The 27,399-nt window shown below is 40.0% G+C and overlaps 1 non-coding gene and 1 gene segment (V, D, J or C); both read right to left on the bottom strand.

The window, feature by feature from the left end:
* The window catches only part of LOC110540899 (immunoglobulin lambda-1 light chain-like), a 592,635-nt gene that overhangs the window by 313,358 nt on the left and 251,878 nt on the right, over positions 1-27,399 (bottom strand).
* Positions 7,597-7,706, bottom strand: LOC132648891 (U6 spliceosomal RNA). The gene has a single exon (XR_009587274.1). It is a non-coding gene; the product is annotated as a U6 spliceosomal RNA (small nuclear RNA).

The following is a 27,399-nucleotide window of genomic DNA, read 5'->3' on the forward strand; positions in this document are numbered from 1 at the left end:
AGCTATCAGGAATCCCATCCCCCTTGCTGTGGCTTTCATCATTCTCAACATCCATCAAATACTTAGGAGCCTTGTCTGGCTGCTGCTGGTACCAGCCAATGGTGTAGGTGCTGTGCTCACTACTCAAAGTGCAGGTGAGCTTGGCTGAGGCACCAAGGGAAGCAGAGGCAGAGGGTAACTGAGTCAGCACAGGTTGGGAGAAAGACCCTGAAAATAGAAATATTGTTACATCCTAGGGTTACAGAGGAAAGGAGATTATATATGGCTGTCACATGGTTTCACTGAACTGGGGATCAGAGTGCAGATGACTTTCCTGACCTATAAAATGAAGGAAGAAGGAGAGGAGAGTAGTCCAGGCCATGTTGCAGACAGCACTGAGCTCTGCTGAGACAGACATGGTGCAGGTCTCTCTTATCCTTCAATACTTCTCAAAGAAGTGATAGGGCCCTTTATGCAAATTTTTATTGGTCAAGCAAATAGCTTCTTAGGTGTGTACCATGAAAAGTCTGGGCGTCACTTCCTGCCTGAGGCTGCCCAAGGGACCTTACTGGCCCTGACTGCTGGGCCTGTTGAATCCTGAGCAGTCAAAAGAAATAGATATTTGTGTTCTCTGCTTAAATTCTTTAGTTGCACCTATAGGAACTCCTCTGACCAGGATTATGTCTATGAATTCTGGGTTTACATGACTTCAGCTCACCTAGGTAACATGCCCAAATAAAGTTAAACACCTTGTCTTTTTTTTTTTTTCATTCTGTAGTTAGTGTATGGGACTAACTAAATAAAACTTTTATTAGGATCCTTTTTCCAGTAACAATGTGAAAAATGGATCAATCCAAAGATTATAGCAGTCTAAAAATATGAAAAGTAGACTAGGTATAAAAACAAAGGAAGACAATGATCTTAATATTCTCCCCTCTGTACACATGTTGCATTATATATAACTATTCCATTTTTAATTTGTTGATTTTATATAATAGGGACATTCCCCTAAGCAACCTAGGGGATGTACTTGGCATCTCAACTGTGAGACAGGGGAGTGGAAACACACTTGATTAATAGTTTGTTCCCACATCTTTTTAGACATCTTTTTCGTTTTGCCAAGATTTTAGCATTAAGTTGAGAAATACTTTGACTCCAACACTGCCAACACCAGTGGCTTAAATATTGGTATACAGGAAAAACACAACACCAAAAGGTTTTCTTAATTATCCATTATTAAATACCAATATGTGCATTTCATCTGTACAATTATTAAGTTTGTTTTAAACAACAGTATGCAGTAGTTTTGAATTCCTCAGATGTTGAAATATTTGAAATATTTCACAATTTGAAATATTGTTTATACATGTATATAAAAAATAATCCAAGGTCTGACTTATCTGACAGATGTTTTAAGACCAACAAAAGCTTAATTTTAGACATACATTTAGGAAGAGGGGATAATATATCTCATTTACAGTATAAATTTCAAAGCTAGATGTAATTTTTACACCTCTGCATATTTGTCGGATTTTTGTCTCTTCCTTACCATGGGGTATCATTTAAATGTAAATAAGATAAGTTAGTCAGATAGCCTTATTCAGTCTTTATCATTTTCATTCATCAGATTGTTCCTATGTAGATTGGACATTTATTGTAGCACTACATAACTGATATTAATATCTGTAAATGAATTAACACTTCAATATTGAAACAAGCCTGCTAGCCTATGTATAAAAGCAGAACTGCTGTTTCTAAAAAGGGAGGTAATAAGGTGGGCACACGGATAATTTTAGGTTAATTATTAATTTAAAAATGAACTAGCAATTTTGTATCTGCTGACTTTATAGTGCACATTCCTCTGTTAGTGACTTGAATTCAGTATGTAAAAAGGGGTTAGTGATGTTTTATTGCTGCTCAAAATGGCAACTCCTTCTGTCCTTTTTTGTTCCTTAAAGCTCTCAGTGTACAAGTGGACATTCAGATACAAGACCTTATGTAACAAACAAAGGTGATATCTGAAGCATGTAAATTGGATATAAAATTCTACTCTTAAAGAGTTGATCTAGAGTATGACCAAACATCTATATATGAAATCTATTAAAAGAACTTGATTCGGCAATTATGTCTTGATCTGATTACAATTCATTCCTAACTAATCAGAGTCTCCACTGACTTGTTTTTATCTTGTATCAGAGAAGTGAAAATATACTTAAGATTAATGTCTTCCCCTTCCCTTTCCTCGATGATGGTATTTCATCCTGCTCTGTAGACTGAAGGCACATGGTTACCTCTACTCTAAAAACAACTATTGATACCACTGCAGAAATAAACACCTCATGCTGGCTTAAATCTTTTCCTCTCTCTTGTTTCCTTAACCTTCTCCTCTTCCTTTAGCTTCTGTCTTTGTTCCTTATTCCTGCCCTTTGTCCCTCTAGGGCAACTAAATCTCCTTTGTGCTGAGAACCTGGTTTTGGGTATCTTGAGTTAACTCCAAGTTTCCCTACACTTTGTTTTGGGAGACCTGTTGACTCTATTCTTACAAACAAATACATCTAAGAGCAAAATAATATATTTGAGCTCTGTTTCTTTCTATCAAAGTAGCTGACAAATATCTTCTCCTTTGTGAATCTAACTAGGACACAAATGGAGGCAGAGGCTTCGTTTGACCACTTATTTCTGGTGAGTCAACATCAGACAACAGTGCCTGGTCCTGGGATCCCAACATCACAGGACAGTACTTACAAGAGGCTAAGACCAATGTGTGTTTATGTCTTGCTTCTCCATGTGTAGCTCATGGTGCTTAGCACCACTACAGTGTAGAATGCAGCATCCTTCAACATTGTCCTCAGTTTTTTCGCCCTAGAACTCTAGGGAAACATTATATTTAAGGAGAAAAGTGACAGGACAGTGAGAGCATATGCAAATTGTTGGGTGAATCTAGACTTACAGGCTTGCTGAGGCTACTTTGGATCCAGGTTGGAAAAGGATAATCAATCAGCAACTGCTGGAGAGAGTCATTCCCCAGCATCACCACCTCATGGGGGTGTGGAGGAAGACCCTGAAACAAAATAACCTGTCAGAAAAACATCAAGAATGATAGGGACCATTCCAAAGACAGGCCTCTTTAATGTCTATGAAACCTGAAAGAGATAGGTAGGAAATGAGGACAGATAGGAAATGGGGCAGTTTTGGGTCAATTTCTGAAACACAAACAGTGCCCCCTGCTGGTCTACAGATATTTTTAACTATCTTCTGTAATGAATTTCAATTCGCCAATTCAGGTCCTCTCTAAAATGACCATTAACTTCATTTTACTTTATTTTTATTAATTACAGTTTATTCACTTTGTATCCCAGTTATAGCCTCCTCTCCCCTCCCCTCCCTATCATACCTTCCCTCCTTCTTCCTCTCCTATGCCCTTCCCCCAGTCCAATGATAGGGTAGGTTCTCCTCTGCTTCCATCTGATCTTAGTCTATCAGGTCTCATCAGGATTGTCTTCTTTGTCTTCCTCTGTGAACTGGTAAGGCTGCTCCCCCCCTCAGGTGGAGGTTATCAAAGAACCAACCCATGAGTTCATGTCAGAGATGGTTCCTGCTCCTATTGTTGGGGAACCCTCTTGGACACTGAGCTGCTATGGGTTAATTCTATGCAAGGATTCTAAGTTATCTCCATGCATGGTCCTTGCTTAGAGTTTCAGTCTCAGAAAAAAAACCCTGTGCTCAGATTTTTTGGTTCTGTTGCTCTCCTTGTAGAGCTCCTGTTCTCTCCAGGTCTTTGTATCTCCAGCTTCTTTCATAAGATTTCCTGCACTCTGCAAAAAGTTTGGCTATGCCTCTCAGCATATGTTTTGATACCATGCTGGGTAGAGTCTTTCAGAGTCCCTCTGTGATAAGCTCCTGTCCTGTTCCCTGTTTTTCTCCCTCTTCTGATGTCCATCTCATTTGCCTTTCTAAATGATGATTGAGCACTTCACGAGGGTGCTCCTTCTTGATTACTTCCTTAGGTTTACAGATTTTAGTATGATCATCCTATATTATATGTCTAATATCTACTTATAATTGAGTACATACTACGTGTGTCTTTCTTCTTCTGGGATACCTCACTCAGGATGATCATTTCTAGATCCCACCCTTCGCCTGCAAATTTCATAATTCCCTTGTTTTTAACTACTGAGTAATCCATTGTGTAAATGTACCACAATTTCTGTATCCATTCCTCAACTGAGGGACATCTGGGTTGTTTTCAACTTCTGGCTATTATAAATAAAGCTGCTATGAACATGGTTGAGCAAATGTCTTTGTTGTATACTTGAGTATGTTTTGGATATATGCCTAGGAGTCGTATAGCTGGATCTCGAGTTAGCACTATTTCTAATTGTCTGAGAAAGTGTCAGATTGATTTCTAAAGTGGATTACAAATTTACATTTCTAGCAACAATCAATTAGGGTTCCTCTTTTTCATCCTCTCCAGCATTTGATCCAGTTTTTGATCTTAGCCAATCTGATGGGTGTAAGGTGAAATCTCAGGGTGGTTTTGATTTGCATGTCCCTGATGACTAAGGATGCTGAACATTTCTTCACATCTTTCTTGCCATTTGATGTTCCTCTATTGAGAATTCTCTGTTTACCTCTGTACCCCATTATTTTTTTTAAATGCAGTTTATTCAGGAACATTGAACAATCCTTGGACCCCGGGGAAAGCCAGCCCACAGCTTAAATAGCCTCTGGGTAGCCAACCCAGGCGTGCCACGGGGGCAATGCAGATAGGTCCACATACATGGAAGCAAGCCAGATCCTCGGCCTTAGCCAAATGTGGAGTTGTTCGTGACAGAGAGCACTCACCAACGGGAAGGTGGAAGGCGGAAACCAGCTCCATCTTTAAGGCATAGCATTCCGCAGCTCTCTACAGTTCCCCCTTTTTGTTTTAGACGCATCAGGCAAGAGTAGAGGTCTGATCTCTGATATTAGAAATAAATTGGGACTTTGTACTGATGTTCATTTAGGTGTCATCCACCCAAAGAGCATCAGACCCGTCCGATACCTTTTTTTCAGAGGCGGGACCTGGGGCATCAACCCGCATGCAATCAGACATGCTCTTCTCTGGGTCCAAAGCGGCTGACCCTGAGTGCAGTGCTTAGCCTCGCATCCTGAGCATATCATTTTAGCTTTTTATGGTATCCAACCATGCTTGGGGAGAATGTCCTGCTTCAATGGCTGTAAAGGCCTGAATGATCATGGCTGCATCACACTGTTGTGAGACTCTAATCTTGCATATATACCACAGGCAAACCAAGGAGACCAACACCAGAAGGCCTGCTAACACTCCCATGCCCGCCCATTCCTTCAGATGATTCATGGCTGCAGCAATCCATGTTGATAATCCTGTGGCTAGTCCTGCGTCCACTCCGGTAGAATTTACTGTGACAATGGCCACTCTCAGCTGCTCCATTGTAGTATCGAATTCTCCAGTCCAATTGCCTAAAATATAGCTACCACAGAGGGCCTCTGAAAGCCTCTGCCCTTCAGACTATCAAAGCAGATGCTGAGCCGGATGGGCAACTGTTGGGCAGGTGAACGGAATTTTAGGTAAGAACTAGGAAATAGTAAGAGCTGGAGAGGACAGGGTCTCCACAAGGAGAGCAACAGAACAAGAAAATTTGAACACAGGGAACTTCCCAGACACTCATACTCTAACCAAGGACTATTCATGGAGATAACCTAGAACCCCTGCACAGATGTAGCCCAGGGCAGTTCAGAGTCCAATTGGGTTACATAGTAATGTGAAGAGGGACTGCCTCTGACATAATCTGATTGGCCTGCTCTTTGATCACCTCCCTCTGGGGTGGGGGGGGAGCAGCCTTACCAGGCCACAGTAGAGGACAATACAGCCACTTTTGATGTGAACTGACAGACTAAGATCAGAAAGGAGAGGAGAACCTCCCCTATTAGTGGACTTGGGGAGTGGCATGTACCCCATTTTTAAATTGGATTACTTGAATTGTTGTTGTTTAACTTCTTTTTTTTATATTTTTTTAATTTTTTTCCATCAATTACACTTTATTCATTCCCCCCATAAGCCCCTCCCTCCTCCCTTCCCAATCCCACCCTCCGTCCTCCCTCTGCTTGCATGCCACTCCCCAAGTCCACTAATAGGGGAGGTTCTCCTCTTCTTTCTGATCTTAGTCTGTCAGTTCACATCAAAAGTGGCTGCATTGTCCTCTACTATGGACTGGTATGGCTGCTCCCCCCCAGAGGGAGGTGATCAAAGAGCAGGCCAATCAGATTATGTCAGAGGCAGTCCCTCTTCACATTACTATGTAACCCAATTGGACTCTGAACTGCCCTGGGCTACATCTGTGCAGGGGTTCTGGGTTATCTCCATGAATAGTCCCTGGTTGGAGTATGAGTCTCTGGGAAGTAACCTGTGTTCAAATTTTCTTGTTCTGTTGCTCTCCTTGTGGAGACCCTGTCCTCTCCAGCTCTTACTATTTCCCAGAGTTCTTCATATATTCTGGATATTAGCCCTCGGTCAGATACAGGGTTGGTGAAGATCCTTTTCCAGTCTGTAGCTGTTGTTTTGTTCTGCTGACAGTATCCTTTGCAGAAACTTTTCAGTTTCATGAGGTCCCATTTATTGATTTTAGAGCCTGTGCTGTTTCTGTGCTGTTCAGCAATTTGTCTCTTGTGCAAATGAGATCATGACTCTTCCTCAGTTTTTTTCTAACAGTTTTAGTGTGTCTATTTTTATATTGAGGTCTTTGATCCACTTGGATTATAGTTTTGTGCAGGGTGATAAGTATGGATCTATTTGCGTTTTTCTACATGTAGACATCCAGCTAGAATAGCACCATTTGTTGAAGATGCTATCTTTTTTCCATTATATGATTTTGGCATCTTTGTCAAAAATCAGGTGTCCATAAGTGTGTGGGTTTATTTCAGTGACTTCTATTCAATTCCATTGATCTACATTCTGTTTCTATGCCAGTACCATGCAGTTTTTATTACCGTTGCTCTATAGTACAGCTTAAGATCAGGAATGGAGATACCTCCAAATCCTTTATTGGAATTGTTTTAGCGATTCTGGGTTTCTTGTTATTTTTTTAAATTGCTTGTTATGGTTGAGAATTTTTTTTCAAGGTCTGTAAAGAATTGTGTTGGTAATTTGATGGCCATCTTACAAAAAGCAATCTGCAATTTCAATGCAATTCCCATCATATTTTTACTGTTATTCCTGCCAAGCCATGAGCATGGGAGATATTTCCATCTTGTGGTATCTTCTTCTATTTCTTTCTTCAGAGACAAAGTTTTGATTTGCTTCATTACAGTTACACCAAGGTACTCTATGTTCTTTGCGGCTATTGTGAAGGATGCTATTTCCCTAATTTTTTCTCAGCCCTTTTGTCTTTTGTATATTGGAGGGCTACTCATTTTTTTGAGTTGATTTTTTTTTTATCCAGCCACTTTGTTGAAGGTGTTTATCAGCTGTAGGAGTTCCCAGGTAGAATTTCTGGGGTCACTCAGGTATACTATCATATCATCTGCAAATAGTGATACTTTGCCTTCTTCTTTCTGAACTGAATCCCTTTAATCTCCTTTAGTTGTCTTATTGCTCTAAAAAATATGGAACACTTTACAAATTTGTGTGTCATCCTTGTGAAGGTGCCTGGCTAATGTTCTCTGTATCTTTTTACCAATTTTACCAAATGTGCTGCCGATGTTTGTACTTAAATTTATTTTTTTAAACGTTAAAATTCTATCATATGAATTTCTACCATTTCCATGAATTCTATGCCATTTTTTTTTTGGTAATGATTTTCAGTCTGGTTCAAAAACAGCTGCCACTGTTTATCAATAGGATTCTGTGCTTTTTGAGTTTAAAATCATCTTTAGCTCATTACTAAAGATGGTGATCCAACTCGGCATTTTTGTTTGTGGACTGCACACTGCTCACTAATACCATAACATTTCCAGTGCATGATAAAAATGATGTTTTGGCATTTGAGGGTTGTGGCACTTAATTCTCTAGAGTTTCATTATCAGTCCTGAAATAATCTGCTCTTGGTTCATTAATTTTCTCCACTACTTGTTGCCCTTTCGGGAAATATGAGATAATCTGCTTTGGAAATATTTATTTTCAGATTTTAAAGTCAGAGGGATCATATTAGACATTAGTTACCCAGGGAAATGTTTTTGTCACAAAGCAAACCCCTAGTTATGGCCCATGTTGAAATTACTGATTAATGCTATGTAATGCCAGAATTTTTTTTTTCTGAAGGTGTTAATGTAATGTGGTTTAACAGCCTGAGAATCTGTGTTATTCTATTTGGTCACATGCTATTTGTATAGCATGACAAAGGAAAAGAAGAAATAAAGAATTATTGGTTTGTAGGCGTTGACCAGTAACAGAGAACATGATGATCATTTGTGGGGAGTCCTGTTCAAGACCTAGAGCTGAAAAGGAAAAGTATTTTTGAAAGTATAAATTTTTCTACATTTATTTTATTATGTATTATTTGTGTTCACACACACGCACACACACACACACACACACACAAACCAAAACTCTTGGTTGCCCCTGGAGCTAGAATTTCAGTGATTTATGAGCCACCTTACATGGGTGCTAGGAAAGTACTTGCATCTACTGCACTGTCTCTCCAGCCCCCCGAATATTTTAATATTATGCTTCAGTCCTAAAACAATATTATTCAAGGAAAATTTGAACACATCAACTTTGCTATATCAATGAATCTGCTATATATTTTCAACATACTGTGTCAGTGTAGTGACAAAACTAACTTCATGAAGAAGCATATTCCTATTAAATCTAGAATATTTTAATTGGGTCGTATACCTTTTTTAAGCACTCTTTTTTTCTGAAACATTCCATGTAAGAAAGTTTTATTAAGCCAATTAAGGCTGTAAGAAGCCCTCTAGATGTCTGACTAAGAGAAAGCTTCTGCCTCACAAAGACAAATGAGTGTAGGGGTTCCAAAACAAAAGGTTTCAATCATATCACAATTGTAGAAGGCGAGAAGGGCTGTACAATGTACCATGTCCATTCCTATAGAGGAACCAAACTGTTTTCACACATCAGGAACTTTTCTCATTGGGAAATGGGGCCCCTTTTGCTATCGTAAAATACTTTATCAGACTAATATAGCACCAAATAGAAGAGGTGCAGGGATAGAGCAACCTGAGAATTTTAAGGTTATTTCAGTCCAATAAAATAAATACATTTAGTGTAACTAAATTTACAGGAAGGCTGCTCATTTTTTGAGTTGATATTTTCATCCAGCCACTTTGCTGAAGGTGTAGGAGTTGCCTGGTAGAATTTTTGGGGTCACTCGGGTATATTATCATATCATCTGCAAGTAGTGATACTTTGACTTCTTCTTTCTGAACTGAATCCCTTTGATCTCCTTTAGGCGTCCTATTGATCTAAAAAAGAAAATCAGTAGCACTCCTATATACAAAAGACAAAAGGGCTGAGAAAGAAATTAGGGAAACAACACCCTTCACAATAGCCACAAATGACATAGAGTACCTTGGTGTAACCCTAACCAAGCAAGTCAAAGACTTGAATGAAAAAAATTTCAAGTCTCTGAAGAAAGAATTAGAAGATAACAGAAGATGGAAAGATCTCCCATGCTCATGGCTTGGCAGGATTAACATAGTAAAAATGACCATCTTACCAAAAGTGATCTAAAGATTCAAAAGGCAATTTCCATCAAATTACCAACACAATTCTTTACAGACCTGGAAAGAAAAATTCTCAACTTCATATGGAATAACAAGAAACCAAAAATTGCTAAAACAATCCTCGACAAAAAAAGATCTTCTGGAGGTATCTCCATCCCTGATCTTAAGCTGTACTATAGAGCAACAGTAATAAAAACTGCATGGTACTGGCATAGAAACAGAATGGTGTATCAATGGAAGCAAACAGAAGACCCAGTTATAAACCCACACACTTATGGTCACCTCGTCTTTGACAAAGATGCCAGTACTATACAATGGGAAAAAGACAGCATCTTCAACAAATGGTGCTGGTCCAACTGGATGTCTACATGTAGAAAAATGAAAATAGATCCATACTTATCACCCTGCACAAAAATAAAATCCAAGTGGATCAAAGACCTCAACATAAAACCAGACATATTAAATCGATTAGAAGAAAAAGTGGGGAACAGCCTAGAATTCATTGGTACAGGAGACAACTTCCTGAACAGAACACCAACAGCACAGGCTCTAAGAGCAACAATCAATAAATGGGACCTCAGGAAACTGAAAAGTTTCTGTAAAACAAAGGACACCATCATCAAAACAAAACGCCTGCCTACAGATTGGGAAAGAATCTTCACCAAAACTTTATATGACAGAGGGCTAATATCAAGTATATGTAAAGAAGTAAAGAAGCTGAAAACAGCAAACCAAGTAATCCAATTAATAAATGGGGGAAAGAGCTAAACAGAGAACTCTCTGTAGAGGAATATCCAATGGCAGAGAAACACTTAAAGAAATGCTAGATGTCAGTAGCCAATCGGAAAATGCAAATCAAAATGACCCTTAGATTTCACCTTACACCCATCAGAATGGCCAAGATGAAAAACTCAACTGACAACACATGCTGGAGAGGATGTGGAGAAATTAGTACCCCCCTCCACTGCTGGTGGGAATGTAAACATGTACAACCACTCTGGAAATCAATCTGGCACTTTCTCAGACAACTAAGAATAACGCTTCCTCAAGATCCAGCCATACCACTCCTAGGCATATATCCAAAATATGCCCAAGAATACAACAAGGTCATTTGCTCAAGCATGTTTGTAGCAGCTTTATTGGTAATAGTCCGAAGCTGGAAACAGCCCAGATGCCCCTCAACTGAAGAATGGATGCAGAAATTGTGGTACATCTACACAATGGAGTATTACTCTGCAATGAAAAATAAGGAAATCATGAAATTTGCAGGTAAATGGTGGGACCTGGAAAGGATCATCCTAAGTGAGCTGTCCCAGAAGGAGAAAGACACACACGGTATATACCCACTCAAATAGACTTATAGGATAAATCTAGTAAAATCTGTACATCTAAAGAAACTAATCAAGAGAGAGGACCTGACTAAAATGCTCCATCCCCCTCCCAAAAGGCAAAGAGGATGGACATCAGAAGAAGAAGAAACCATGAAACAACCTAGGAACCTGCCACAGAGGCCCTCTGAAAGGCTCTTCAGTGCAGACTATCAAAGCAGACTCTGAGACTTATGGCCAACTGTTGGATAGAGTGCATGGAATCTTATGTAAGAAGTGGGAAATAGTAAGATCTGGAGAGGACAGAAACCCCACAAGGAGAGCAACAGAACCAGAAAATTTGAACACAGGGGTCTTCCCAGAGACTCATACTTCAACCAAGTACCAGGCATGGAGATAACCTAGAACCCCTGCACAGATGTTGTCCATTGCAGTTTAGTGTCCAAGTGGGTTACATAGTAATGGGAAGAGGGACTGCCTCTGACATAATCTGATTGGCTTACTCTTTGATCACCTTCTCCTGAGGGGGGAACACCCTTACCAGGCCACAGAAGATGACAGTGCAGCCACTCCTGATGTGATCTGATAGACTAGGATCAGAAGGAAGGAGAGGAGTACCTCCCCTATCAGTGGACTTGGGAGGGGCATGCATGAAGAAGGGGGAGGGAGGGTGGGACCGGGAGGGGAGGAAGGAAGGAATTATGGGGGGTGATAAAAGTGAATATAGTATAATTAATAAAATAATATATATATGTGCATATATATATAACATTAAAAATAAGAAAAGGGAGACATAACAACAGACAATGAGAAAATACAGAAAATACTAAGGATGTACTTGAAAAATCTGCACTTCAGGGGATGCAAGATGGTGGTCCCCAGTGAATGCTGAATCTGAGGGACAGAGAATCTGAAACTCCAAAATTGGTTAGGGGAGGGGCTGCTGAATACAGAACATCAATACTGAGGCTTCCTGGGTAAGAAGGCACAACCTGGGAGCTAAGAGCATTTGAACCCAGGTCCCTAGTTGACTTCTCTGGGGACTGAGATTGGTGAACATTCAATACTCCTGTACTTCCCCTTGATGGGCCTCCCTCCTACCTCCCCGGTAGATGTCTGCAGTGCCCAGGGCTCCTAGCATAGAATTCCCTTCTCTTTACCTGAGATAGAGAAGGCAGGCCTCACCCTCCCTCAGTGGCAGGCTCCTAGCTGTACAGGCCACCCAGATCCCCTGGGCCACACAGGTCCCTGGCTCTCAAAAGCCTCCCAGAGGCATCTGTACTGGCAGCTTCCCAGTTCTGCCTCTATGGCTGTATTTCCCGCTGGCTGTTATACCAGCCTACAGGTTCTGCAGCTGTAGCACCACTGAGCTGATGGAGCTCCTTCCTACACATGCATTTGACCTGGTAGGCCCAAATCTAAAAGTAGAGAACAGGGGAAACATCTGTGCTATCTCATTAGACCTGCTAGTGAGTGCCTTCAAGTGAGTGCATGCAGAGCCCCAGACCCAGGGTCCCTCTACCCTAGCAGCCAGACATCTGATCTCTCCCACCCACACACCTACTGTGGGCAACATGGCGATTCTTGGACAGCCTTCTCAACATTGAAACCCCTATGCTGTGGGTTTACCAGTGGAGTCCAGGAAAACAACTCCAGAGCCCACACAGATCTGAATCCCAGAAGGACAGTATGATATGATAGGCCTGTATGCCACTGAGGTATTCAGGGAATCTGCGCATGCGCACTCCACCTAAGAACAGCACCAGCATCAACACACCCTCCTATGCCTCACTTTCCCCAACATTCCAGGGATCTACACTCTCTTGCACCCTGTCCTTCATGGCACACTTACACGCAAACAGGCACCCTTGCTCACTTGCACTTGTGCATCTGCACCTGTGGATCTAACTACCGCAGGTACAGCTGAAATACCAATGCACACTCTCAAACCAGTGAACCTCTCTTATCTTCCTGAAGAATACTCCAGACACCAGAGATGAAGAATACTCCAGACACCAGAGAAAGATGGACTCAGTCTGATGCACAGACTCCAGGAAAAGACAGTGAAGGTTACAGATAAGCAGATGGCCAGAGGTCAGCATAAGAACACACGCAACAAAATCAGGACATCATGTCTTCATAAGCCCCCAAATCAATGGATATTTCAATTCAAGGAAACACAGGAAAATGATTTTAAAGCTCTCCTTATCAGGTTATTAGAGGCACATAAAAAGGAGATAAACAAATCTCTCTCTCAAAAAAAAAAAAAAGCCACACAAATGGAGGCAAATATGAGGAAATGAACAAAGTGCTCAAAGAAATACAGGCAAATACAGCCAAACAATTAGAGGCACAATTAGTGGCATATAGAGAGGAAACCAACCAAAAAAATTGAGGCCATCATACAAAGACAAAAATCCACATTCAAACAGATGAAAGAAATGGTGCAAGACATTAAAACAGAATTAAGAAAACAGAGAAAACACAAACAGAGAAAACCCTGGAGCCGGAGAGCTTAGAGAAAAGATCAGGAACCACAAAGGAAAGCATCACCAACAGAAAACAAGAGATAAAAGAGAGAATCTCAGGTGATGAAGATACCCTTGCAGAAATTGATACTTCCCTCACAGAAAAAGTAAAATTAGAAATGTTCCAAACACAAAACATCCAAGAAATCAAGGATACCATGAAAGGACAAAATGTAAGATTAATATGAATAGAGAAAAAAAAAAAAAGACACCAGCCTTCAGGTTCAAAAAATATTTTCAAGAAAATTATAGAAGAAAATTTTCCTAACTTAAAGAATTCCTGACAAAAAAAGAGAAAAGATGAATGTGAATATAATCAAAGTAGATTTCAAATATCTAAAAAAAATTCTTAAAAAAATAACTAAATCCAGTTTTCTGTACTAGATATATTCTAATAAATTGGAAAAGAAAAAAAAAATGGAAGAAAGTCCTTCATCTGATGATATTTGAAGGTCACCACATGTTTTCCATAGTAGAGTCTAAATAAAGTTGCATAAAACATCACATCTGAAAGGTTTAGATTTGGTCAACTTGCTTTATATTACATAATGTTTATCAAAGGGCAAGAAAGTAACCCTTTTTTGTCACAGGTGAAGAGGGGTTAATGTCTTACATCCTCATGTTCCTGTGGGAAAAAAAAGAGGAAAGAAAAGCAACAACCCAAATAACAAATAAGCTTCTCATCTAAAGAGAGAATTCTTAATTAAAAAAAAAAAAACCACAAAAAACCCACAAAGAAATACCTGAAAAGTTGTTTGTAATCCTTACCAATTGAGCAAATGCAATTTAAAACAACTTTAAGGTTTCATCTTACTCCATTCAGGATGGCTAAGATCCACCAAACAACTGACACAAATGCTGACAATGTTGTGGACAGAGAGGATCACTCAATAGCTGTTGATGGGAATGCAAATGGCTGAAGCCACTGTGGGAATCAGCATGGTGGATGGTAAAAACTACCAAACTCTGTACACCATAGGATCCAGCTGTATCACTCCTAGATACATGTCCAAAGGAACAGACATAATACTTGGTAGATTCTTGTTGAATGATCTTCATTACTGTTCTATTCACAATAGCCAGAAAAGGAAATAACCTAAAAGCGATTTAGTAGATGAATGGACAATGAAAATGTGTTGCACATACAGCGTGAAATACTATTCAGCTATAAAGATGGGATTCTTTCCATAAAAGGCCATACTGAGTCTAGTAGGAAACTCTTAGATTTAGTAAACACAAGAAAGTTACAAGGTACAAAATTAATATATAAAAAGCAGCTTTTACTATAATAAGTTTACTCTCTGAGATAGCAATTTAGAAAAAAAAAATATTCTATCACAAGTAACTCCCCTCAAAGTGAAATATTTGGGAGTATATCTTAACAAAATACTGAAAGACTTCTACAATGAAAATTTATAGATATTGGGAAAGGAATCCACAGAAGATAATAGAGTATGAATAAACACCCCATGTTACTGGATTGGCAGAATTTATATTGTTAATGTTTCTGTATTATCTAAATTAATTTACAGGATTAAAGCATTAACTATGAAATGTATCTGGGCACAGGGGTCTTTTATGAGATTGTATCTTCAACCTAGGACCATGTATGCATATAACCTAGAACCCCTGCTCAAATGTAGCCCATGATAGCTCAGTATCCAAGTGTGCTCCCTAATAAGGGGAACAAGGACTGTTTCTGACATGAACTCAATGGCTAGCTCTTTGACTGCCCCTGTCCCCTCCCCCAAGGAGAAGCAGCCTTGCTAGGTCACAGAGGAGGACATTGCAGCCAGTCCTGAAGAGGCCTGATAAGCTAGGGTCAGATGGAAGAGGAGGAGGACCTCCCCTATCAGAGGACTTGGAAAGGGGCAGGGAGGAGATGAAGGAGGGTGTGATTAGGAGGGAATGAGGAAGCAGGCTACATACAGCTGGGATCAAAGTTAATCAACTGTAACTAATCCTGAAAAATTAAAATTTAATTAAAAAATTCTCCTGTCATGTTTCACAAAATCAGAAAAAAATGATAGGAGAATAACCTCAAATTAAACTATAAAGAGAGCCTGGTTGCAGTATTATGAACAGACTGCTGGACAAATAGGCTAAAATAGAGAAACCAAAAATACAATGGCAAAACCATGTCCACTTAATTTCCACAAACAAAACAAAAATATTCTTGAAGTGAAAATAGACATTTCACAAATGATACTAGCAAAACTGGACATGTACTCGAAAAAGATGAAATTTGATTTATATTCTTTACCTTGTAAGTAAATCAATTTAAAATAGATCAAAGACTTAAATTTAATCCTAAAACACAAAAATTGCAAAGAAAGCCCAGGAGATGTCCTTGAAAATAAAGGAGTAGGCATACAATTTTATATAGAACATCAACAGCACATGAGCTAATACCAGCTACCATCAGATGGATACATAAAAAATAAAATTATCTCTGTGACAATTGAAAGAGTCAGCAAAGTGAACAACCCACAGACTGGGAGAACAATCCCTATGAGCTGTAGTTCAGCAGGGGCTAATACTCAAGAGTTCACAGTGACTTGAAGACATTAAATAGCAGCGAAATCAAACCATTTGTGAACAAGTAAACAAAGGAGATGCATAGACACTTTGAGAAACAGAAACACAGATCAACAATAACTATTTCTTAAAATGCTCAGTATCCCTAGTCATTGGAGAATTTCAATGTAAAACTGCTTTGAGATACCCCCTTCCCCAGTCATCATGGCTGCATAAACATGTCTGACAGTAAATGTTCAAGGGAATGTGGAGGGAAGGGAACACTTCCTCACTTTAGAGTACAGGAGTGAATTCAGACCTTGTAGAAATCAGTCTAGGGATTTTTTCAGTCCTGGGAAAATACTCAGAGACCTTCACACCCTACCATAAAGGTGTTTGCATCTCATATTTATTACAGCTTCATTAGCTACAGCAAGAACCTGGAATGAGCATAGTCCAGTCCATTAATGGACTATGGAATTCTGGAACACACACACATAGATAAACACATCCACTTACAAACACTATTTAGCTTAAAAATGTTTTATATGCATGTAGTAATGAAAAGTATTTTGTTACCCCCCCCAATATTATTTAGCTTAAAAGAAGAATGAATTTTAGAAACTTACAAGAAAATCCGTGGACTTAGAATGCACAGTAACGAGCACATTCAGCCCCTCATGTTTTTTTCTCATATACAAAATCTAACCAGTAGTATCTGAATTTACATAAACAATCATGCACGTGGGTACAGTGTAACATGAAGAGAAGAGAATAAGAAAGGCTGCATATAAGGGTAGGTGAGAAGCCTGAATGCAGGTATTGGCAGGAGGTATTAAACATGACAAAAGGCTAAATGCTTTTCTGGTTCTAATGCTGTCATAAAAATTTAGGTCTGGATGATGGCTAAGTACATACGGCAGTACACAAAATACATTTGTATATAATGTGTAAAATCTATTGTGAAACTCCACAGCTTTGATTCAAGATGCCTACTGTGACTGTATAGGAGACTCTTGAGTTTGTGTCTTATCAAATAAAAAAGCAAGCTGCTTTTCACTCACAAGCATTTCATTTGGATGAGCAGGCGTGTAGCGCCTGACAGGGTGTTATTTAGTCTTTTCTTCTGTTATTTATGTTGGTGCCACACCCAAAAGGGTTACATTTTAAAAGTCTGGTATCTTCTATACATATTATGTTCATATTTATGTACATATTTTTGTACACAACCAGGAAGTGTGCATATGTGTGTATGTGTATGTGTGTTTGACCTTGGGTAGTTGTAATTGTTTGTTTCTTTGTTTTCAAGACAGATTGCTCTGTGTACCTCTGGCTCTCCTGGAGCTCACTGTATAGATCAGGTTCCTCTTAAACTCAGAACTCTGCCTGCCTCTGTCTTCGAGTGCTGGGATTAAAGCTGTGTACCACCATGCCCTCCTAGGGGCAGTTCTTATTATTCCTTCTTGTCTTCCTGTGGCTCAGGACTAGACAGAGTGAGTGCACCTTTCCTAAGCAGAAAGAAAAACGATTCTTTCATTTTTTCTGAGCTGTGTGGCAGGACTGTACAGCTCTGCACTTTATTCCTGTATCTATCTGCAAACTCCTTCCACCTCTTGGGAAGCTCCTCCTCCACCTACTCAGGTTTTAGTTTAAAGTCTTTCTTCCCTCTACACTTTTCCCTTTCTTTCCCTACTCCTATTTTCCTTCTACCCAGTTCTCTTCTCTCTCCTACTAAGCTTCCCACAGATGCCTACATCACAGGAGAGCTGCTGTACAAGCCAACTGGTTAATTCCCCTAGAGACTCCAGCAGTGCATGCGTGTCATCTGCCTTCCGATCCTTCATACTGCAAAAAAATTGTCAGCAATCTGGATGTCCAACATGGAATAAAGTAGCAAAACATTTACATATATATTTTTCATTTTCTACTTTTTTGAAATGTCTACACAATTTTTATTTTCACCTTTTTATTTAATCATCAAATTGGATCTTTTTTATTTTTTTATTTAACTTTTATTAATTACCCTTTATTCATTTTGTATCCCCCCATAAGCCCCTCCCTCCTCCCCTCCCAATCCCACCCTCCCTTCCCTATCTGCATGCCCCTCCCCAAGTCCACTGATAGGGGAGGTCCTCCTCTCCTTCTTTCTGATCTTAGTCTATCAGTTCTCAAAAGAAGTGGCTGCGTTTTCATCTTCTGTGGCCTGGTAAGGCTGCTCCCACCTCAGGGGGAGGTGACCAATCAGATTATGTCAGAGGCAGTCCCTCTTCACATTACTATGTAACCCACTTGGACACTGAAGTGCCATAGGCTACATTGGTGCAGGGGTTCTAGGTTATCTCCATGAATAGTCCTTGGTTGGAATATGAGTCTCTGGGAAGTTCCCTGTGTTCAAATTTTCTTTTTCTGTTGCTCTCCTTGTGGAGTTCCTGTCCTCTCCAGCTCTTACTACTTCCCACTTCTTACATAAAATTCTATTCATTCTGTCCAACAGTTGGCCATCAGGCTCAGCATCTGCTTTGATAGTCTGCAGGGCAGCGGCTTTCAGAGGCCCTCTGTGGTAGGTTCGTAGTTTGTTTCCTGTTTTCTTCTTCTGATGTCCATCCTCTTTGCCTTTCTGGATGGGGACTGAGCGTTTTCATTAGGGTCCTCTCTCTTGCTTTGTTTCTTTAGATGTACTGATTTTATTGGGTTTATCCTATGTTATATGTCTATATGAGTGAGTATATACCGTGTGTGTCTTTTTGCTTCTGGGACAACTCACTCAGGATGATCCTTTCCAGGTCCCACCATTTACCTGCAAATTTCATGATTTCCTTATTTTTCATTGTTAAGTAATACTCCATTGTATAGATGTACCACAGTTTCTGCATCCATTCTTCAGTTGAGGGACATCTGGGCTGTTTCCAGCTTCTGGCTATTACAAATAAAGCTGCTACAAACATGGTTGAGCAAAGGTGCTTTTTGTGTACTTGAGCCTCTTTTGGATACATGCCCAGGAGTGTTATGGCTGGATCTTGAGGAAGCGCTATTCCTAGTTGTCTGAGAAAGCACCAGATTGATTTCCAGAGTGGTTGTACAAGTTTACATTCCCACCAGCAGTGGAATAGGGTTCCCCTTTCTCCACAACCTCTCCAGCATGTGTTGTCACTTGAGTTTTTGATCTTGGCCATTCTGATGGGAGTAAGGTGAAATCTCAGGGTTGTTTTGATTTGGTTCCCAAAGAACCAGCTCTTGGTTTCATTGATTCTTTGAAGTGTTTTATTTGTTTCTAATTGATTGATTTCAGCCCTGAGTTTGATTATTTCCAGCCGTCTGCTCCTTCTTGGTGTGTCTGCTTCTTGTTTTTCTAGGGTTTTTAAGTGAGCCATTAAGTTGCTTGAATGAGCTGTCTCGAATTTCTTCTTGGAGGTACTTAGTGCTATGAACTTTCCTCTTAGCACTGCTTTCATTGTGTCCCACAGGTTTAGGTATGTTGTGTTTTCATTTTCATGGAGTTCTAGGAAGACTTTAATTTCTTTCTTTATTTCTTCCCTGACCCAGCTGTCATTTAGTAGCAAATTGTTCAGTTTCCATGTGTGTGTAGGCTTTTTGTTATTTCTGTTGTTGTTGAGATCCAGCTTTATTCCATGGTGATCAGACAGGATACAAGGGATTATTTCAATCTTCTTGTATCTGTTGAAGTTTGCTTTGTGACCAACTATATGGTCTATTTTGGAGAAGGTTCAGTGAGGTGCTGAGAATAAGGTAAATTCTTCTGTGTTTGGGTGTCAGGTTCTGTAAATGTCTGTTAGGTCTGTTTGATTTATGACCTCTGTTAGAGATATTGTTTCTTTGTTTAATTTCTGTTTAGTTGACCTGTCTTTTGTTGAGAGTGGGGTGTTGAAGTCTCCCACCATTAGTGTGTGGGAATCTATATGTGGTTTAAGTTTTATCAATGTTTCTTTCACAAATGTGTGTGCCCTTGTATTTGGGGCATAGATGTTCAGGATTGTGATGTCTTCTTGGTGGAATTTTCCCTTGATGAGTATGAAGTGTCCTTGCCCATCTCTTTTGATTAATTTTGGTTGAAAGACTATTTTATCAGATATTAGAATGGCTACTCCTGCTTGCTTCTTGCATCCATTTGCTTGGAAAGCCATCTTCCATCCCTTTACCCTCAGATAATGTCTATCTCTGTGACTTAGTCTTGTTTCTTCTATGCAAGAGATTGCTGGATTTTGTTTACTCATCCATTCTGTTAGTCTGTATCTTTTATTGGAGAATTGAGTCCATTGATGTTGAGAGAGATTAATGATCAGTGGCTGTTAGATCCTTTGAATTTGATGTTGGCTGTGGTCATAAGGTTGTGTGCTTGGTTGCTTTTTGTTTTACTGTAGTGAGGTTATTTATTTCCTGTGTTTTCTTGAATGTAGCTTTTTGGACGGTCTGTGTCAGGAATTTTTTAGATTTAACATTTTCTTTGACAGATATTTCTATTTCTTCCATTGTATCTTCCACACCTGAAATTCTTTCTTCCATTTCTTGTAACCTATTGGTTATCCTAACCTCTGTAGTTCCTGCTTTCTTTCCTAAGTTCTTTCTCTCCACAATTTCTTCCATTTGTGTTTTTTTTAATTTTTCCTGTTCTGTCTTCAGATCTTGAGTCATTTTGTTGATTTGCTTCATCTGTCTGGCTGTAAATTCTTGTTTTTCCATCAATTCCTTCAGCTGTTTGTTTGACAATCCTCTGTTTCTTTTATTTCATTCAGTGATTTAAGCCTTTCCTCTCTAAAGGCCACAAACTGCTGGGTTGCAGCTTCCTCTATTTCTTTTCATATTTTATTTGTTTCCTCTGTTATCTTCTTCATGAGCATAGATGTTAGGTCATCTCCTTGAATTTCAATTATGCTGGGGTGTCTAGGGCTATTTGCCCCTTGATAACTGGGTTCTGGAGATGCCATAATGCTCTGGCTTTTGTTGGTTGAACTTTTACGCTGTCCTCTACCCATTGGGCTATCTTAGTTGTTTGAATTTAGTTTCTGGTTGTTCCTGGACTGTTGTAGTGGAGAGAATCCCTTTGGCAGGAAGATGGTTTTCCTCAAGGAAGCCTTCCCAGCTTTTTCGGTATAGTCCCTGGATGTCTGGTGTTTTTCAGGAGTTGCTACAGCTCACCTCAGGCATAGAGACCTGGGTGGTAACTGTGGTCCTGATTAGTCGAGAGGGATCTCCTCTCACTGGGAGAACTCCTGGAGACCGCTGCACTCCTTCTGGGTTTCTTGCTGTAAATTTAGTGATCAGCTGCTGTACCTGTGTGTCCCATGGTTTGGTCGGTTTTGTTAGGGATAACTCGTTGCCTCTTGGAGCAGTATCTGGGGGTTGATCTTGGAGTTCCCGGTCTTTTGTAGATCTGAGGTTGGGGCTCTGTGCCCCAGAACCCAAGGGGTAATCTGTGTTGGGTAATCTGCTCTCCTGGTAACAGCAGGCTATCTGGGTCAGAGCAGGTCCCTGGGTTTGGCCAGTCTGTGGGACCTTTTCCGAGGGGCATACTGGGTTGCCTAAGTCCTTCCCCTTTGCTTCTTCCTTGTTCCTTGTGAGGGTTTCTCCAGACAGTGACTCCAAGACTCTGGTGTCCTGGGGCACACAGTTCTGTCTGTAAGGAGTAGCCGGTACAAAGCAGGTCTCTGGGCTGGCTGCGTAAGGGCCCACCTGCTGGTCTGAGGGAGCTGGGTTCCCAATAACTCTGTGCTCCCTGCTTGGACCCAGGTCCTTGATGGCTGGGTGTACTCACCAGTCTGCCATCTGCGAGACTTTCCCCAGGCAAAGCCTAGGTCACCCAAGCATCATGGTTTCCTTCCTTCCCTGTTGGGCCCTCTCCGGACAGGGATTCCCAGACTCTGTCACACTGGGGCGTGCAGCTTGGCTGTACAGGTGAGCTGGGGGCGCAGCTGCTTGGAGAGTGGTGGTGGGAGCTCAATTGTGATGGCAGCGGGTACCCGAGGTCTGTGAGACTTTTTCCAGGGAAAGACTGGGTGACCCGTGATCAGTCTTACAACTTTCCTTCCCTGTGGGGTTTTCTTGCGACTGGGACTCCCATTCTCTGGCACCCTTGTGCCCTCTGATCAGCCTGGGAAAGTGATTAGGACAAGCAGGCCTGTGGCTCTGGCCTGAGGCACAATGCCCAAGTTACCTGGGATCTCTTCTGTGTTCTGACTGGGCAGCCTGAGAGTGGACCCGACTGATTCCCACGCCATGGGAGCCTCCCCTCTCCTGGGAAACAAGATCGCTGTAGTTTTCGGGCCCAAGGTTCCGTCTTCTGGTAGCTGCATGGAGAGTGCTGTCCTGCTTCTCAGACACAGTGCTCTCCCGGCACTGCCATCTTGGCCCCCCTGTCCAAAATGGATCTTAAGTCCTTACCCAAACCAGGATTCTCCTGGCTATGCATGATGCCCTGTGAGAGTTCATTTAAATGCTGACTAGACCATGGAGTCATCTAGCTGCATCCTTTGTTCTATTCACACAGAGAAGACTTCTCTGTGTCTTCCTGTTGCACCTCCATGCTCATCCTAAATTGATCATTTTCCTTATTCTTCACTTAATGATTGTAGCAGAAGACATGTTTTCATGTAATTAATGACATCTTTTACCTAACTAATTCCTCTCTTTACATTATTGCTTCAATTTACTTAGTGGTTTCTTTGTGTCTTATATGACAAACTTATTATCTATATACAGATATGGAAGAGATATCAGAAAAGAAAAATATATAAATATATAGTATATCTAATGTATAATTGTTTAATATTCCATAAACAGAGAATTATGAGAAACTGAAAAAATGTGCTGGAAAAAAAAACGGATTAGTGAGCAGTCCATTTCTCCTAGGCAGTTTTCATTTTGTTAGTAAAATAAACAAGAGGACAAGTAAAAGTATACTCAGTTCTGGTTTTGAAATATGTTTCCTTTCTCACTGTCATTTAATTATTTCTTAAATGTGATATACTTGAGTATGATCACTACATTTCCTTCTGATGTGAATCTAGACATTTTATATAATTTTATAGATATAATTCTTGAAAATGCAGGATTTGTCAGAGGCAGTCCCTTTCCCCATTACTATGTAACCCACTTGGACACTAAACTGCCATGGCCTTTGACATAATCTGATTGGCTTGCTCTTTGATCACCTCCCCCTGAGGGGGGAGCAGCCTTACTAGGCCACACAAGATGACAATGCAGTCACTCTTGATGAGATCTGATAGACTATGACCAGAAGGAAGGAGAGGAGGACCTCCCCTATCAGTGGACTTGGGGAGGGGCATGCTTGAAGAAGGGGAAGGGGGGTAGGATCTGGTGGGGAGGAGCTTATGGTAGGATACAAAGTGAATAAAGTGTAATTAATAAAACAAAGGAAAACAAAGAAAATGCAGGATTTGTTGTTTTCTTTGGCTCATTTACTGGTCATTCTTTTTTTTTTTTATCTTAAGTATTCCAGAACCATGTTTTTATGAGATTTACAGAAAAAGGATAGTTCATGGGATGAGAAAGTTCTATTATATTTGTACTTGCACTGAATGTAGATTTTAGCATTTACATGTATCTAGATCTGACACTAACATTTCATTATAGACCATGGTTGGGTCTTCTACAGAGTTGGGCAACTCAGGCTTTGTCCTCACGAGAACATGATGCTCTCATCCAAACAGTCACTTGAATATAGCACTAGTGTTTTGCTTAGCAGCTGGAGACAGCAACTTGGGAAAATAAATTCTCATCTTTATGACTTAGTGACAAAAATAAGAGTCAAAGTCAGGGACTTCTGAATAACTTACAACTTCTTGAAACAGAGGCTTCTCTATATTACAGATTAATTTGGCAATATAGAGTCAGTAATGTCATAATGGAGGGAAAGATGAAAATATGCAAGTGACTCTTGGTCAGAGATGATGATAAATACCTCACACATGTAAGGAACTCTCTGACAAATATTGTCAGTAGTAGTGCCCTCTAAAATTGCTGTTTTCAAATATTTCCACTCCATGGATTGAACACAAATGTGTAAAAAAGTCAGTTATGCAAACGTTGTGGGGAGTAGAATCTTGAAGTGAAATCTAGAGGAAATTATGTCCTAAAACCACCAATAGCAGTACTTTTAAAGGAGACATGAAATGTCAAGAGTCCTTTTAACAAAAGGTTTCACAGCTGTTTCTTTTGGGAGTTTTTGTCTTACTTCCTCCATGGTTTGCATCACTGTGATTATAGCTACTATAATAGGACTGACAGAAGTAGTCACCCTCATCCTCAGTCTGCAGCTTACTGATTCTCAGAGAGGCTGAGTTGGAGGAGCTGTCAGTGGAGCCAGAGAACCGATCAGGAATCCCCGATGGTCGCTCATTATTGTACTTTATCACAAGAGTGGGGGATCTTCCCAAGCGCTGCTGGTACCAGTACACATAGTAGTCTCCAATGTTACCACTGCTGCGTTGGCAGGAGATGGTAACTGTGCTTCCTGGAGAACCTGACACAGAGTTTGGCTGAGTCAGTTGAAATTGGCCCATTGACCCTGTAAGAAGAAAATAATAAAAGTCAGTAAGAACAAGGAAACCCCATTCACAGACAAGCATATGCACCAAACATCCTAAGCAATAGGCAGTTACTCTCCCAGAACTCCTTCAGTCAACTCACCTGCTAAGTAATAAAGGAGGACAAGGAGTAGTGGAGCCAGAGTCATGGTGAAAACACTAAGATTCAGCTTCCTGAGTCCAGTGCAAAAGATATACCTCAGCACTCCTTCTTATTTGTTTCTGGGATTTCAGGTGCATGCTGGCTGTATGCAAAACCCCTATTCTGGTTTGGTTCAAGCCCCTCCTTTTATTTCAGACTCTGTCTGATTGACAAATGGAGACACTGCTTATGAAGAAGATGTGGGATTCACCAAAGGGTGGGACAGAAAACCTGAAAATGAAGGGAAAGCAGGAGAGGAGTGGGGAGCTCGGCCATGACTCCCAGTATAACCATGTCTTTTTACCTAGTACTTGACTACTAGGAGTTTGGCTATGAGAACCCAATGCAACCATGTCTTGCTACCTGGTATGTGACTGCTAGCATCCTAACTGCCAACAGAGAGACCATTTATGAACTCACATAGCCACTCTTGAAGCCTGAGTGGAACATTAATTGCCCCATAATATGATTCTTTCAGTGTCAACTAAAGCAGTGGGTAACCCAGTTTACTTTTGCAGAGAGATTCAGTGCCTGGTTTGAGAAGAACTATCTTCTTTTACTCTAAAAGTCCATGGTTATAATTGTGTCCATTTCTAGGTAAAAATGTATTAGAGGATTGTAGGTAAGAGTTTATCCCAGCAGCTAAGAATTCTTGCTGTTCCTGCAGAATATGTGAGGTTGGTTTTCAGCACCCATGTCAGACAGATCAGAACCTCCTCTGATTATAGTTCTAGGGATTGGATGTTCTATTTTGGCCTCCTCAGATATCCAAACTCATTTGTTTGTACAAACACCCCTCCACATTATATATATATATATATATATATACATATATATATATATATAATTTTTAATAGACTCAAGAATAAAAGTAGCTTTAATATAATTGCCAAAAAATGGGAAAAATATCTGTGAGAGTAAATTAAATTTTTTTAGAAAATAAAATTCTCTGTTACTGTCAATAACTAAATGAAAGATAGCTCTACAAAAATACAGGGACTGTCTCTGACATGAACTCATGTGCTGGCTCTTTGATCACTTCCACCTGAGCGGGGAGCAGCCTTACCAGTCCACAGAGGAAGACAAAGAAGCCAGTCCTGATGAGACCTTATAGACTATGGTCAGATGGAAGGGGAGGAGGACACCCCCATCATTGGACTGGGGGAAGTGCATAGGAGAAGAAGAGGAAGGGAATGCGGAATTGGGAGGGGGTGGTGGAGGGGACTACAGCTGGGATACAAAGTGAATAAACAGTAATCAATAAAAATAAAATTAAAATTAAAAAATATAAAAGTATATTATGAATTATTTTTCATTCCTAAGTTGTGAATAGACTACAAGTTTAATTCCTTGTGCATTTAGAAACTATTTCTGTCACTTTTCTTTCAGAGTCCAAAGATATAAATTTTATTTTAACTAATACTTTATATATTAAACAAAAAACAGCTTAGCTTCAGATTAAATATGTTTCATGCATAGAAAATTTGATGATGAGCAATGCTGACTAAGTCTTAAATGAAAACTAGATAACTGAACTTTGTAAAAGTAAAAATTCTGAAATGTACACAAAATTCTGAAACAATATCTTTTACAAATGCTATAGATGAAAAAAATCATCAAGTTAAAATTTGATAAGGAGTAAACAAAATGTTTTAATTAACAGCCAGGATCAGGATTGGGATTCTGGAAGAAGTATCTCTGTGGTTTCCCTTCAAGGTATCTATAACACATCCAAATACCACTGAAGAAATGTCTGAGCAGGAACTGGAAAGAAATGTTGGATGGTTTGAAAGTCTGTGTATTGAAGACTAGGTCACAGCAGAAGGAGTCCACCACAATGCCAAAGCAATAAGGAGCGCATTCTTGTGTACCTCTTCAGTGGGACTGGCAATTAGGCCAAGCTTCACCTTTGAAAAACTATGTTCATGTATGCTCCCACGATAGATTTAAGTGTTCACCCATGGCCTGTTGTCCAGGAACTGCACATTTTCCCCTATAGTTCTTCAAGTACATGGTTCTGAAAACTCAATGGTTCTGTACTTAACTTTTATGTTAGATACATGGAGCATATCATTGTAATTTTACTCTTCCTGAAAGTTTAAGGATGTCATGCTATAAAAAATAGGAAACTGTATTCTGATTACCCTTAGTGGTTACAGTAAATAATTATCACGTTTACTTGGTAAAAATTTGAATAAACTGTTTTCTCTGTTCCTGTAATGTCTTAGCATGTTATTGATCCTTTGTTTTTTAATTTCATAGTTTTGTTTAAGAAAGTCATTTTTAAAAATTCTTTATTATTGCTTCCATGTATGTGGACCTATCTGCATTGCCCCCGTGGCACGCCTGGGTTGGCTACCCAGAGGCTATTTAAGCTGTGGGCTGGCTTTCCCCGGGGTCCGAGGATTGTTCAATGTTCCTGAATAAACTGCATTGAAAAAAAAAATAAAATAAAATAAACAGAGAAAAAAAATTCTTTATTAATTGCACTTTATTCACTTTGAATCCTCCCTGTAGTTCCCTCCCTCCTCCCATCCCAACCCCTCCCTTCATCTACCTTCTGCATGCATGCCCCTCGCCAAGTCCACTTTTAAGGGAGGTGTTCTTTTCCTTCCTTCTGATTCTAGTCTATTAGGTCTCAT

The sequence above is a fragment of the Meriones unguiculatus genome, chromosome 17, assembly GCF_030254825.1.
Source record: "Meriones unguiculatus strain TT.TT164.6M chromosome 17, Bangor_MerUng_6.1, whole genome shotgun sequence".
NCBI lineage: Eukaryota > Metazoa > Chordata > Mammalia > Rodentia > Muridae > Meriones > Meriones unguiculatus.